This window comes from Ornithorhynchus anatinus, chromosome 2 (genome assembly GCF_004115215.2).
Source record: "Ornithorhynchus anatinus isolate Pmale09 chromosome 2, mOrnAna1.pri.v4, whole genome shotgun sequence".
NCBI lineage: Eukaryota > Metazoa > Chordata > Mammalia > Monotremata > Ornithorhynchidae > Ornithorhynchus > Ornithorhynchus anatinus.
Window position 1 is genome coordinate 171,705,323 of NC_041729.1, and position 14,341 is coordinate 171,719,663.

At 49.3% G+C, this 14,341-nt stretch overlaps 2 long non-coding RNA genes across 2 annotated transcripts; both read left to right on the top strand.

Annotated features, from left to right (window-relative positions):
• Positions 1 to 307: 307 nt before the first annotated feature.
• On the top strand, positions 308 to 2,474 carry LOC114809246. Its single transcript, XR_003757024.2, has 3 exons — positions 308 to 430; positions 1,269 to 1,353; positions 1,626 to 2,474. It is a non-coding gene; the product is annotated as an uncharacterized LOC114809246 (long non-coding RNA).
• Positions 2,475 to 7,486: 5,012 nt separating this feature from the next.
• On the top strand, positions 7,487 to 10,140 carry LOC114809173. Its single transcript, XR_003756944.2, has 3 exons — positions 7,487 to 7,593; positions 8,200 to 8,325; positions 9,268 to 10,140. It is a non-coding gene; the product is annotated as an uncharacterized LOC114809173 (long non-coding RNA).
• Positions 10,141 to 14,341: the final 4,201 nt, after the last annotated feature.

Consider the following 14,341-nt stretch of genomic DNA (forward strand, 5'->3'; position numbering starts at 1 on the left):
CCGGGAAGAATGATAAAAATATGGGTGCAAGCAAAAGGGGGGCTGGCTTCGTGCCACGAACCCCAGATGTAACTCTCCAAGGCGGCTCTTCATGGCCTGAGCATTGGGCAGAGCAAGAAAAACTTTGGTGCCAGGAAAATGGGGGACTGGCTTCAGAACCTTGGGAATCGATTCTCTTAGTTGAATTTTTGTGCCTAGGCTCTAGGGAGAGTGAAGATGGCTTTGGCTTTGTCACTTTCCCCCCGATTGGACTCTACCCTTGGGTTTGGGGCTTGGCCCTATTTGAGGCCCAACAGGTGGAAGAGCTTTCCGCTCATTCGGAGATGATCACCGGAAGAGTCTCCACCTGTATGGTTCCCACCGGTCAGCTCTACTATCTTTGCAGTGACCAGTTGCTCCGTGTACCTCAGACTGTGGGCCTACTGAACAGGTTAGAATTGGCATCACTTTGGGGCAGGGTGCTTCTTATCCTTTCTTGAAACTTGGGTTTGGGCAGTGTCAGTGAGCAGGAAAGGTTCAGGCCTGGGCATTGTGGAGGACCTGGGTTCTCATCCCAGCTTTGCCTCTTGCCAGGTCTGTGACCTTGGGTGAGTCATTTAACCTTGCTGTGCCTCGGTTTCTTAACCTGTAACTTGTCGATTCGATACCCGCACTTGGTTTTGCTCCCTTTATTAACACCCCCCTCAACCCCATATCACTTGAGTCCATATCTATAGTTTTATTTGTATTCATGGCTGTATCCCCTTATAGACTGAGCTCAATGGGGGAAGGAAATGGGTCTGCTAGTTCAACTGTCTTGTACTCTCTCAAGTGCTTAGTACCCAAAGTACATGCTCAATAAATAACACCTATTGAGTTCCTCTAGATCCAACATACTTTGGGTTTCCTAGCAGAGAATTAGAGAGCATAGACCTAAGCTCTCACTTCTGGCTTGTTCTAGCAGTGTGACTCAGTGGCAAGAGCACGGGCTGGGGGGTCAGAGATGGTGGGTTCTAATCCCCACTGCCACTTATCAGCTGTGTGACTTTGGGCAAGTCACTTAACTTCTTTATGCCTCAGTTAGCTCATCTGAAAAATGGGGGTTAAAACTGTGAGCCTCACGTGGGACAACCTGATTACCTTGTATCTACCCAGTGTTTAGAACAGTGCTTGGCACATAGCAAGCACTTAACAAATACCAAATTATTATTTATTATTCTTCTTCTAAAGAAGTTCGTTTTTAAAAAGGGTCCGATGATCAATTGAACCTATGTGCCTCTGCACGATAGGATTCCTGAGGCATCGCTTTATCGAACCGATCTCGATCCACGAAGGGCGTCTGTGTGCAGAGCATCGAACTGAGCACCGGGGAAGGTATGATACAGTCGATAGAATCCTTGTCCATGAGGAGTTGACAATCTTCCATATATCTGCAGCCCCATCGGGCACCGGACAGTCTCTAAATATCTCTCTTGCCTTTTCTGTAGAGCCAGGGTTCAATCGTAAGTCCCAGAATGACCGAGGAAAAACCGACAGATCTGTGGGATTCTTCTGGCTGTGGGTCGGGCCCAGAGTGAGTGACTGTTTTCAGCAGGGAATTTAGTGTAAGCGAATGATTTTTCCCTGTAAATTCCAATTCCCTTTAGGAGACGGCTTCTCCTGGGATGGCACGGCCGGCGGCTCCCGGGCCGAGATGGGAAGGGTCACAGAAGACTTCCAGAGGAGGAGAGCTTCCTGGCGCTCCTCGGCATGAGTGGTGTGGGTGAGGGAATTTCAGGCTGATTCCATTTCGGGGCTTTCATCTCCGCCTTGGGTCTTCCCTTTCAAAATCTGTCTGGAGGTCATTTTTACCCTCCAGTTTGAGAGTGGACCCGGACGGCCCCGTGTTCGGGAAGATCCAGGCAAAGACGCGGGCCGAGAGACACAGAGAGAGCTTCCGTGTCCAGCGATGGGGTCGTGTGATCACGTCCGCCTCTGTGGCCGATGGCCATCTCCGCGGCCCCGTATTGCAGGGGGGCAGCGGAGGTGGCACGGTGAGGGGGAGTGGGAGGACAGCGTAAGAGGAAGCGGGATTGTGGGTCTGAACTCACTGCAGCACAGCCTCCTGAGGGAGAGATCGCGGGGGGATGGTGGCAGTCACAGGGAAGGATGGGCATGGAGGGTGATGCTTAGGGACTCTTTCTCCCCACGCGCCCCTCCACCCCCATGCCCCTTCCCTCCTTTGACTTCATCTCCTCTCACTACTCCCCACCCCCACAAAATAAAGCCAGTGGTAGATAGAACAGCGACTCCATGATTACGGCCTGCCAGCCGGACCGTCTTCCTCTGGAATCTACCGGCAGCCATCCCACACACACCAGATTCGCCGTTCCTCGACACCCCTGGCTGAGACCGCCCGAGCCACGGTCGCGGAACGTGCGCCGGGATCGACTCTGAAGGTCATCGGGCGCCCCCCGAGATGGGCCCTGGGACTCTGACTCATGTGCACAGGGAAAAATGAATAAAAATGTCTTAGCCCCAATCTCAGGCCTGTTGGTGGTCTCTTGTTTGTGGATTGGGTATGTGCTGTCCTAAGGGGTGGGGTCTGCTGATGGGCAGGACGGGAGCTCCTTTCACAACCAAGAGTTTTGAAGGTCAGTGAACGGGTCAACCACATTCTTCCTCTTAGGTGGCCGAGGGCTCCGCAGAGCAGGTAGGCCTGAACTCCTAACCCCTTAAAGAAGCAGTGGGGCCTAGGAGATAGAATAAGGGCCTGAATTCTGGTCCTGGCTCTGCCATTCCTCTGCTGCGTGACGTTGGTCAAATCATTTCACTTCTCATCAGTTACCTCATCTGCAAAATGGTGATTAAGACCGTGTGCCCCATGTGGGAGAGGTAGCGTGTCCACCCCGATCGGCTCCTATCTACCCCAGCTCTCAGTACGGTACCTGGCACATAGTAAACACTGAAACATCGTTCATATATTTAGAGAATGTGGCTCTGGACCCCACGACCCTCCTTAGGTCACCCATCCACATTCGCATCCAAGAGAAACTCCTCTCCTCGGAGCGCCCGTCGGGCTTCAGGTCACGAGCCTCCTATTTGAGTCTTCCCATCTGGCTCTTCATGGCCCAGTCACAGGGAAGAAAGGTAAGAATGGGTGACATACCCCAGAGGAGGGGGTCTGTCTATGGGCACTGGGCTCTGGCCCCAGAAAAATGCAATGCACAGATGCATCGAGTCTTGGTCCGAAAGCTAGAGTTTTAATGCATACACATACCAAAGCTATGGTTTTAATGCCGAAAACATATACAGACTGTGAATGCTGGGACCCAGGTGTTTAGTATGGTGCTAAATGGCTCAGGTGTAAATAATTTTGTGCTCTTTTTAATGTTTATATCAATTAAGTGGTCTTCAGGTGTGTGCAGCACATGTAAATCTGCAATAGTAGTAGAATATTTTCCTGCAGACCCATGGGGTAGGATAGACCGAACTGAGCATTTGAAGTAAAAATGAAGAAGCGACACATTCCTTGATTCAAAAGAGCTTCTGTGCCAATGGGGGAGACGGCATAAAAATAAATACAAGTTATGGAGCTAAACTGCCGAGTGCACAATCAGCTAAACGTGTATACAAAAGAGCCAGACCGAGTGCCTCAGACTCTGGGCTTCCAGAACATGTAATAAGGGGCATGATTTGGGGCAGAGTACATTTGATCTTTTCCTAAAACTTTGAATTAGGCAGTATGCCGAATGGGAAGAGTCCAGGCCAGGGAGTCAGAGGATCTGGGTTTGAATTCCAGGTCTGTCACTTGCCTGCTGTGTGAACTAACTCCAACCCTAACCTTTGCACTTGGATTTGGACCCTTTATTCACCCTACTCTCACCCCAACATTCATGATGTATATCTACCATAACCCTAATCCTAACCCTGGGAGTCAGAGGACCTGCATTTTAATCCCAGGCATTCCTTACCTACTATGTGACTAAACTCTAACTCCAGATTAAACTCCATTTTGGGAGTTTGAGAGTTCTGGGGAGTTTTGTCCCTTCCCTTTCAGAGAAATGGCATGGTTTAGCGGATAGGACACTGGCCTGGGAGCTTTCATCATAAACCGTATTTTTAGTGCTCTTTCCCCAAGACTGAGCCATGAAGACCCAAATACAAAGACTCAAATTTGGGGTCATAGCATCAAGTCAGATCAACATGTTGTTGTCATAGTTACTTTTACCACTCTCCTGGCACCTGGACCATGAAGACCCTAAAGGGGAGTCTAATCTGGGGTTCATGGCTTGAAGGCAGTCGCCCATTTGCCAGTACCCATATTTTTTTCCTCTTTCTGATGTTTGGGCCATGAGGATCCCAGAACAATAATTATGGTATCTGTTAAGTGCTTACTATGTGCCAGACACTGTACTAAGTGCTGGGGTGGAAACAAGCAAATTGGGTTGGTCACAGTCCCTGTTCCACGTGGGGCTCACAGTCTCAACCCTTGAATCCCATATTGGAATCTTCATAATCGGGCCTTCACGACCCAGGTGCCGGGAAGAAAAATAAAAATCTGGCTGCTGCCAAAGGGATGGGACTGGCTTCGTGCCACAGACTCTGCATTTGAATCTGCTACTTTGGGTCTTTGTGGCCCAGGCACCCAGAAAAAGAACAGGGGTGCTGCTGGCAAAAGTCGGGGCTGGCTTCATGCCACTGAACCTCGGGACTTGATTCTCACCATTGTGTCTTTTTGAACCGGGTTTAGGGGATAGCGAAGAGGGGTTTAGTTTCTTCACTTACCCCTTAATTTGACTCTACTCTTAGGTTTTGTAAGCTGTGCCACATTTGAGGCCCAACAGGTTGAGGAGCTTTCTGCTAATTCAGGCAATGATCACCAGAAGAGTTTCCATCTGGATCTTTTTCACCAGCCCACTCTACTGTCTTTACGATGTACAGATGGGCCAGGCTTCTAGGCCTCTGAGCCTCCCGATCAGAAAGGGTGTGATCTTTGGAAAGGGTACGTTTGATCATTTCTTAAAGTTTAGTTTGGGCAGTGTGACCGAGCGTCTAGGCCCATTGAGTCAGAGGACCTGGCTTGTAAACCCAGTTCCAACCCATGCCAGCTCTGAGACCTTGGGCGAGTTGCTTCACTTCTCTGTGGCAGAGTTCCTTCACCTGGAAAATGTCGATTGAATATCTGCACCTGGATTTGATCCCTTTATTCTCCTCTCCCTCAACCCCATAGCAATTAAGTTCATAGCTATAATTTTCTCTTTTAATGTCTGTCTTTCCCTTCCCACAACAAGCTTCAAGTCTAGAGGGGATGTATCTACCACCTCTGTTCTATTGTCCTTTCCCAAATGCTTAGTACAGTGTTCTGCAAACATTAAGCTCTCAGTAAATAACACTGATGATTGACTGTTCTCCCTCCCATTTAAAACATAAGCCCCTTGTGGGACAGGGACCGTGTTTAATCTGCTTATCTTGTATCTCCCCCAGTGTTCAGTACGGTGCCCGGTACCTAGTAAACTTTTAACAGAAACCATCATTATTATTTCTAGTGTGCTTTCTGGGTGCAGATACTGCGCTGAAGTAGAAGGGAGGAGCAGGAGCGCGTGCCGTGGTGGCGCTTGGGTTTGCCCCCTCTATTTGCCCCACCTTCAGCTCCCCAACACTTATGTATATAGCTCTCATTTAATTATAATGATAATGATCACTACAGTACTTGTTTAGAGCTTACTATGTGTCCAAGACAGTTCTTTGCACTGGGGCAGGTGCAAGTTAACCTGGTCGGACACAGTCCCCATCCCACACGGGGCGCAGGGTCTGGGTAGGACCGAGTAGGATTCAATCCCCATGTTACAGATGAAGTCACCGAGGCGTAGAGAAGCGAAGTGGCCCGCCCAAGGTCACAGAGCAGATACGTGGCAGAGCCGGGATCGGGTCCCAGGTCCTACGACTCCCAGGCCTGTGCTCTTTCCACTAGGCCGTGTCCCTTCTCCCCCACGAGAACGTCAGCTCCTGGTGGGCGGGAAGCGTATCTAAAAATTCTGATCTATTGTGCTCTCCCAAGTGCGTATGTACATATCTGTGACTTTATTCATTTATATTCATGTCTGTTTCTCCCTCTAGACTGTAAAATCCTTCTAGGCAGGGAATGTGCCTTCAAGCTCTGTTGTCTATTGGACTCTCCTAACTGCTTACGTACAGGTTTGTAGTATTATTGATGTATATTAATGTTTGTTTCCCTCCCAGTATGTAAACTTGTTGTGGGCAGGGAATGTGTCTGTTACATTGTTCCACTGTACTCTTCCTACCTCTCAGTACAGTGCTCTCGTGCTCTTCCAAGCACTCAGTACTGTGCTCTGCACACAGTCAGCATTCAATAAATAAAACCACCGACCGCTCCGCACTCGGGAAACGCTCAGTCGATACGATCTGATGGATCGACGGTCATTCGGAGCGGAAGGAGGCCGAAAGATCCCTGGCCAGAGAGTCAGAGGCCGTGGGTTCTAATCCCTGCTCTATCACATGATAATAATAATCATAATCATAACTGTATTTGTTAAGCATTTACTATGTGTCAGGTACTGTGGTAGATACAAGGTACTTTCTTGTAATTGGGTTGGACACAGTCCCTGTCCCACACAGGGCTCACAGTCTTAATCCCCATTCTCCAGAGGAGGGAGTTGAGGCCCAGTGAAGTGACTTGCCCAAGGTCACACAGCAGACAAGTGGCAGAGCAGTTTTTAGAACTCAGGTCCTTCTGACTCCCAGGCCCATCCTCCTTCTACTAAACCCTCTGCTGGGTGACCTTGGGTGAGCCACTTGACTTCCCTGGGCCTCACTTTTCTCCTCTGTAAAATGGGGATTAGGATAGCGAGGCCCATGTGGGATGGGGACCGTGCCCAACCTGATTACCTCGTATGTACCCCAGTGCTTAGAACAGTGCCTGGCACATAGTAAGTGCTTAACAAATGCCACAGTTATTATAATTAGTCTCTCTCTGAGGATCCAGAGAAAGGGGGTCTCCATGCCCTGGATGGCAGAAGACCCTTCCTCCCCAGAGGCGGCCGGCCGGGCAGAGCTGTGGGGCTGGGGGCGCTTCTTCACCTCCTCCCAGAGACCCCCACCCCACCCCCACTCCCTGCTCTTTAGGAGGGGCCAAATCCAGCCAAAAGGTCAGTGGAAAAGGAAATAATGGCATTGTCACACCCCGGTAAAGAGATCAAATGGGGGGCGTCTAGCCCACTGTGACCATGGGTTTCCAGAAAGTGGGTTCACTTGTGGGTGGGGGGCAAGAGTTTCGGGTATACTCTTGGACCCCACCCCCACCTTATCCCCCTTCCTCCATGGAAGCCTCTGCACTTTCCTCCCAGGAGGCTGCTGACCCCGCCCCCAGCCCAGGTGTTCCTGCTCCAGCCCAGGAGATGAGCGACTCCTGGCTGGTTCCGGCCCCTGCTTGCCTCCCACGCTAATCAACTGCTACCAATGAAGCTCCCCAGCCCATATAAGCCTCCAGGAAGGTGACAAGTTTTCTTGGGCTGCTTCACTGGTTCTGCTAAAGAGGTGTTTTTCTCTCTGTGGTGCTGGGGCTTGGTGAGGGGGTTATTGGACACTAGGCCCACTTCAACCATCTGCTAGCAGGTGAGAAGGAATTCAACTTTGCTCTCCCTTGCTCAGCAACAGTGGTTCTCCTTCCTCATTGACTTCCTTGCCTCTTGCTTTCATCTTTTGTTCCAGATTTAATTCTGGCTTTAATTTGACAGTTTTTCTTATTTCTTACTTTTCACTGAGGTAACTCTCAGTGTTTAGTATGGTACTTGGGAAGTGTTCAATCAATATTATCACTACTACCCAAGAGTCTGATAACTGAAGCCACTGAATTTTTCCCTGTCCCCAAGTCTTCCTCACAGATTCCACACCTGTCCTCATTGTTCTCTGGTTTGTCCCACTTGCCTGACTTAGATTAGTCTCTTGAAGCTTTCTATTACCCATGCTTCACTCACATCTGTGCTTTTTTCCTTCCCGATGACCTTCTCCAAGCTTTCCTTCTGTGCCAAATTAATACCTTCTCCAGTGCTTTTTAACACACCCACAGTTCCCTAATCTTACCCCCCCCCCAAAAAAAAGCTATCCACCCCAGGTTTACATTGTCTTTCTACAACTCTCACAACCTTAATTCCTGACAGTGGACAGGTTGGGGTGGGATGATTGAGGGCAGATAATTACTAGCTCTTATTCTCTTCACAGTGGATGTTCAGTGTAATTTCCAGTCTTGAGGACCATCCCTCTGCCGTTCGGACCATGGCATTAAATCTCAGATCTGCCCTGACATTGAGATGCAGCTGTGAGCTGTACTGCTACCTCAGAGGGAAGGTTTATATGTTTATCTTTTCTATTTTGTGTGTCCATGTGAAAGAATGAAAGGGGGTGGGGAGAGAGCTGTGAGGAAGAGGAGGCCACTGTGGACACAGGAGGTGCTTCCGAACTGGGTGCTGGGGCTCTGTGCAGGGCACTGGTTCTGTTTGACTCGACTGTGGGTCTGAGAAGATCCGGGGCCCTTAATTCTATAGATGGGTCTAATCTCTGGGTGCTCACAGTCATGTCTCCAGAGGCACGCTGTACACCCTCGGTCTCCTACGAAGGGACTCTTCTGTGTCAGACAGTCGCTTCTGAGGAGAGAGGCAGGGAAGGTTAGAGTCTCCTTTATTCTCTTTGAAGAAACTGAATTATGGGCATTTGAGATTGATATCTTTGGTGAGAGATAGAATGAGCTGCTGTGAGTAAGCTGCACAGAGGCTGGAGAGGTGAAGATGTAGGCATTGTCCTAGAAATTGCCATAGGTCTGTACAGAAGTTTGGGGTATTTGAAGTCAGAAATACCAGGTTTGAGACTTGGGGGTGGATCTTTGGGGGAGAGAGGGGTCCAGTATAGGAGTAGAGTAGAGCATATTGAACAGTCCTCTCATTGGAACTGCCTTACCCATCAGTGACTCCCAGAGTGTTGTTGACTTGGGAGTGGGAGGCAAATTTGTTAAGACTGTGTGTGCCTTTCTCCTGGGTACTGTAGCTCTTCTCACTCACCTGTTCAGTCAGCAGTTGCCCTGGAACCATCTTGGCCTTCACATCCAAGTCTTCCCTGGCCTTGGAGTGTGGAGATGTAGGGGGAGGGAGGAGTGGAGAAGCTTAGGTTTCTGTGGATGTTGTCTGATGCCTTTTGAACGATAGGTTGATTGAGGGGTAGTGGAGCAGTGTCTCATTTAGAGAAACAGCATTGTTTTGCGTTTCCTCCCATGTTTTTTTTTTTTCTGCTTTTCAGCCCCCCAAAGCACCAGCAGACCACTTCGATTTCTGCTCTGATGCCATGGAGCGCTGTTGGAGGAAATCCAGGCACTAGGACCACCCTGACCATTTCAGAGGGGAAAAGGAATCTCATCTTGCTTTCTCTCCTGCTCAGCAACCATAGTTCACCTCCTTGCTGCACTCCCATTCCATTGCTATTGCCTTGACCCTCCGGTGTAAAATTAACTCCTGCTTTAAACTCCCAGTCTTTCCTACTTGTTGTCACTGAAGTAACTGTCAGTACTTAATACAGTGGTCTGTACTGAAGAAGTACTGAACAAAGATTCCGGTGACGACCCCTCCCCCCCACCCCCGAAGCCCCTGGACTTGCCCTGTCCCCAAACCTTCCTCACCTACTCTACATCATGCTAAGTGTTGTTCTCTGTCACACCTGTCTGAGTTCGAAATATACAATGCCTGGCAGTGCACAGGTTGGGGTGGCATGTCCAAGAAAAAATATTTAGTCACTATTACTTTCTCTACAGCGGGTGCCCAATGCAAGGATCGTATCTGTGCCATTTTGGATCATGAGATCAAGCCTCAGACCTGTCCTGACATTGAGATGGATCTGTAGGCTGGACTCCGACCTCAAAGGGAAAGTGCTTTTTTTTGTGGGTATGTGTGTGGGTGTGTGTGGGAGAGAGAGAGAGAGACAGAAAGGGGTTAGGGTTAATGGGGCAGGGTGAGAGAGCAGGGAGGAAGAGGAGGCCACTGTGGACACAAAAGTTGCTTCTGGAAATGGGGACTGGGGCTCTGTGCAGCAAATTGATTCTGTTAGACTTGACTGTGGGTCTGAGGAGACTCGGGGCCCTTAATTCTATAGACGGATCTAACCTCTGGGTTCTCACAGTCATGTCTCCAGAGTCACTCTGTACATACTCGGTCTCCCACGAAGGGACCCTTCTGTGTCGGACAGCTGCTTCTGGGGAAGAGAGGTGGGAGGTGGTTTGGAGAGAGGCAGGGAAGTTGGTCTACATGATCATCTTCTGAGAAACTGAGTTATGGGGACTTCGGTTTGAGATGGATGTCAGTGGTGAATGTGGTGCAGTGAATAAACTGCATAGAAGCTGGAGAGCTGGAAAGGCAGGCATTGTATGAGTAACTGACTTTGTGATATTCAGAAGGTTGGGGTATCTTTGATTTTATGAATATCAGCCCTAATGGCCTGATAATTGGGGCCTGAGAGCTGGAATGAGGGGGTCCAGTGGAAGAGTAGGTTAGAGCAGAGTGAACAGGTGTCTGGGATTTCCTTAGCACAGCTGTAGCTCCCACAGAATACATTTAGCCATATCTGTGAGGAGTTGCTCCCAGGGGAGTGGGATGTCACTGTGGAGACTAAAGGGGGGGCCATTGTGTGTGTGTGTGTGTGTGTGTGGACCCACCCCATTCTTCTCTGGAGTTGACTAGCTTCCTAGCTGGGTTTTGAAGGGAATATAGAGCAGTTAGTCCTGGGTCCTGCAGACCTTCTCACATCCCTGTTCAGTCACCAGTTGCCTTGGAGACTGCTTGTCCTTTGTGTCCAGACCTTCCTTGGCCTGGGTGTATGGTGATCCAGATGGTGTGTGCTGAATTGTACATTCCAAGCACTTAATACAGTGCTCTGCACATAGTAAGTGCTCAATAAATAATATTGAATGAATGAATCAATCCATTGTCAGGGGGAGGGGAAAATGGAGAGGCCAGGGTGTCTGTGGCCATCCTCCTAGGAATTTTGCAAAGCAGGATGATCTGGGGGTGGTGGAGGAATGTCTTTTTGAGAAAACATTCATTATTCTTTTCAGCCCCCCAGGAGCCCTGTCAGATCCTCTCCACTCATGTTCTTATGCTGCAGAGTGTTGTTGGCGGGATTCTGGGCACTAGGATCATCTCAACTCTGATAGGTGAGAAGAAACTTAACTTTTCTCTCTCCCCTCCATTATGAACTTCCATGCCTTTTGCTTTTACTCAATTCTAGACTTAATTCCTGCTTTATAACCACAGTTTTCCTTATTCTCTCTTTGTAATTAAGGTGACAGTGCTTTGCACTGAATAATTGAATAAACGCTCGTATTATTACCAGAGTCAAGTGACTCCTGAAGCCACTGGATTTGCCCTGTCCCCAAACTTAACTCACTTAATAAACCTCATTCTCAGTCTTCTCAGCTGTCACGCCTGCCTGAGGTCCATATCTTCTATCGCTGGTAGTGTGAAAGGGCTGACCAAGGGGGGAGATATTTACTCACTATTACTCTCTACAGCAGGTGCCAGTGCATTTCCTGGCCTCGAGGACCGTACCTGTTACGTTTCAGGCCATCGGATCCAATCTCAGACCTACCCTACCAGCGTGATGGAGTTGTGAGCTGAACTGCCACCTCAAAGGGAAGTTTTCTTTTTTTTTGGTTTGGGCTGTGTGTGGGTGTGTGTCTGTGTGTGACAGAGAGAGAAAGGGGTTGGGGTGAGAGGAATTGGGCAAGAGAGCAGTGAGCAAGAGGAGGCCACTGTGAACACAGAAGGAGCCTCTGGAAATGGGGGCTGGGGCTCTGTGCAGGGAACTGGTTCTGTTTGACGCGACTGTGGGTCTGAGAAGATCCGGGGCCCTTAATTCTATAGATGGGTCTAATCTCTGGGTGCTCACAGTACTGTCTGCAGAGCCACGCTGTCCAGAGCACGCTCCCTCGAAGGGACTCTTCTGTGTCACAGTCGCTTCTGAGGAGAGAGGCAGGTAAGGTTACAGTCTCCTTTATCTTCTTTCGAGAAACTGAATTATGGGGACTTGAGATAGATATCTTTGGTGAGAGACAGAATGAGGTGCTGTGAGTAAGTTGCATAAAAGCTGGAGAGGTGAAGATGCAGGCATTGCCCTAGAAATTGACCTAGCCCTTTACAGAAATGTGGGGTATTTGAAGTTGGGAATACCAGGTTTGAGACTTGGGGGTGGATCTTGGGCAGAGAGGGGTCCAGTACAGGAGTAGAGCATAGTGAAAAATTGTCTCATTGGAACTGCTTTACCCATCTGTGACTCCCAGAGGGTTTTTGCCTTGGGAGTGGGAGGCAAATTTGTTAAGACTGTGTATGCCTTTCTCCTGGATACTGTAGCTCTTCTCTCACACCTGTTCAGTCAGCAGTTGCCCTGGAACCATCTTGGCCTTCATATCCAAGTCTTGCGTGGCCTGGGAGTGTGGAGATGTAGGGGGAGGGAAGAGTGGAGAAGCTTAGGTTTCTGTGGATGTTGCCTGATGCCTTTTGAATGATAGGTTGATTGAGGGGTAGTGGAGCAATGTCTCATTTAGAGAAACAGCATTGTTTGCATTTCCTCCCATGTCTTTTTTTTTTTTTTCCTCTCCTTTTCGGCCCCCAGGAGCACCAGCGGACCACTTTGATTTCTGCTCTGATGCCATGGGCTGTTGGAGGAAATCCAGGCATTAGGACCACCCTGACCATTTTAGAGGGGAAAAGGAACTCCACCTTGCTTTCTCTCCTGCTCAGCAACCATGGTTCACCTCCTTGCTGCACTCCCATTCCATTGCTATTGCCTTGACCCTCTGGTGCAGAATTAACTCCTGCTTGAAATCCCCAGTCCTCCCTGCTCCTTGTCACTGAAGCAACTGCCAGAGAAGCAGCGTGGCTCAGTGGAAAGAGCCCGGGCTTGGGAGTCAGAGGTCATGGGTTCGAATTTCAGCTCTGCCACTTGTCAACTGTGTGACTGGGCGTGTCACTTAACTTCTCTGTGCATCAGTTACCCCATCTGTCAAATGGGGATTAACTGTGAGCCTCACGTGGGACAACCTGATTACCCTTTTATCTCCCCCAGTGCTTAGAACAGTGGTCTGCACATAGTAAGTGCTTAACAAATACCAACATTATTATTATTATTAATACAGTGGTCTGTACCGAGGAAGTATTGAACAAAGACTCCGGTGACCCCCACCTCCCCCCAAGCCCCTGGATTTACCTTGTCCCCAAACCTTCCTCATCTAATCTACATAATCCTAAATGTTGTTCTCTTTCACACCTGTCTGAGTTCCAAATACTCAATCCCTGGCAGTGCACAGGTTAGGGTGGGATGACTAAGAAAAAATGTTTACTCACTATTACTTTCTCTACAGCAGGTGGCTCAATGAATTTCTTGACCTCAAGGATCGTTTCTGTGCATATTTTGGATCATCGGATCAAACCTCAGACCTGTCCTGCCATTGAGATGGATCTGGAGGCTGGACTTGCACCTCAAAGGGAAGTCCTTTTTGTGTGTGTGTGTGTGTGTGTGTGTGTGTGTACGTATGTATGAGAGTAAAAGGGGTTAGGGTTAATGGGGCAGGGCGAGAGAGCAGAGAGCAAGAGGCGGCCACTGTGGACACAGAAGCTGCTTCTGGAAATGGGGACTGGGGCTCTGTGCAAGGAACTGGTTCTGTTTGACTCGACTGTGGGTCTGAGGAGACCCGGGGCCCTTAATTCTATAGACGGGTCTAACCTCTGGGTTCTCACAGTCCTGTCACCAGAGTCAGTCCATACATCCTTGGCCTCCCACTAAGGGACTCTTCTGTGTCGGACAGTCGCTTCTGAGGAAGAGAGGTGGGAGGTGGTTTGGAGGGAGGCAGGGAAGTTGGTCTACATGATCATCTTCTGAGAAACTGAATTATGGGACTGTGGTATGAGATGGATGTCAGTGGTGAGAGAATGAGGTGCAGTGATTGTCATAGAGGTTGGAGAGCTGAAAATGCAGACGTTGTATGAGTAACGGACTTTGCAATGTACAGAAGGTTGGGGTATCTTTGGTTTTAGGAATGTCATCCCTAATGACCTGATAATTGGAGCCTGAGGGCTGGAATGAGGGGGTCCAGTGGAAGAGTAGGTTAGAGCAGAGTGAACAGGCATCTGATGGGAACTGCCTTGGCACAGCTGTAGCTCCCACAGAAGACACTTAGCTATATCTGTGAGGAGTTGCTCCAAGCGAGTGGGATGCTACTGTCAAGACTAAGGGGTGGGGGGTACGGTGGTGGTGTGTGTGTGTGTGTGTGTGTGTCTCTCGGGAGTTCCTCATAGCTTCCTAGTTGGATTTTGGTAGGAGGACTCTA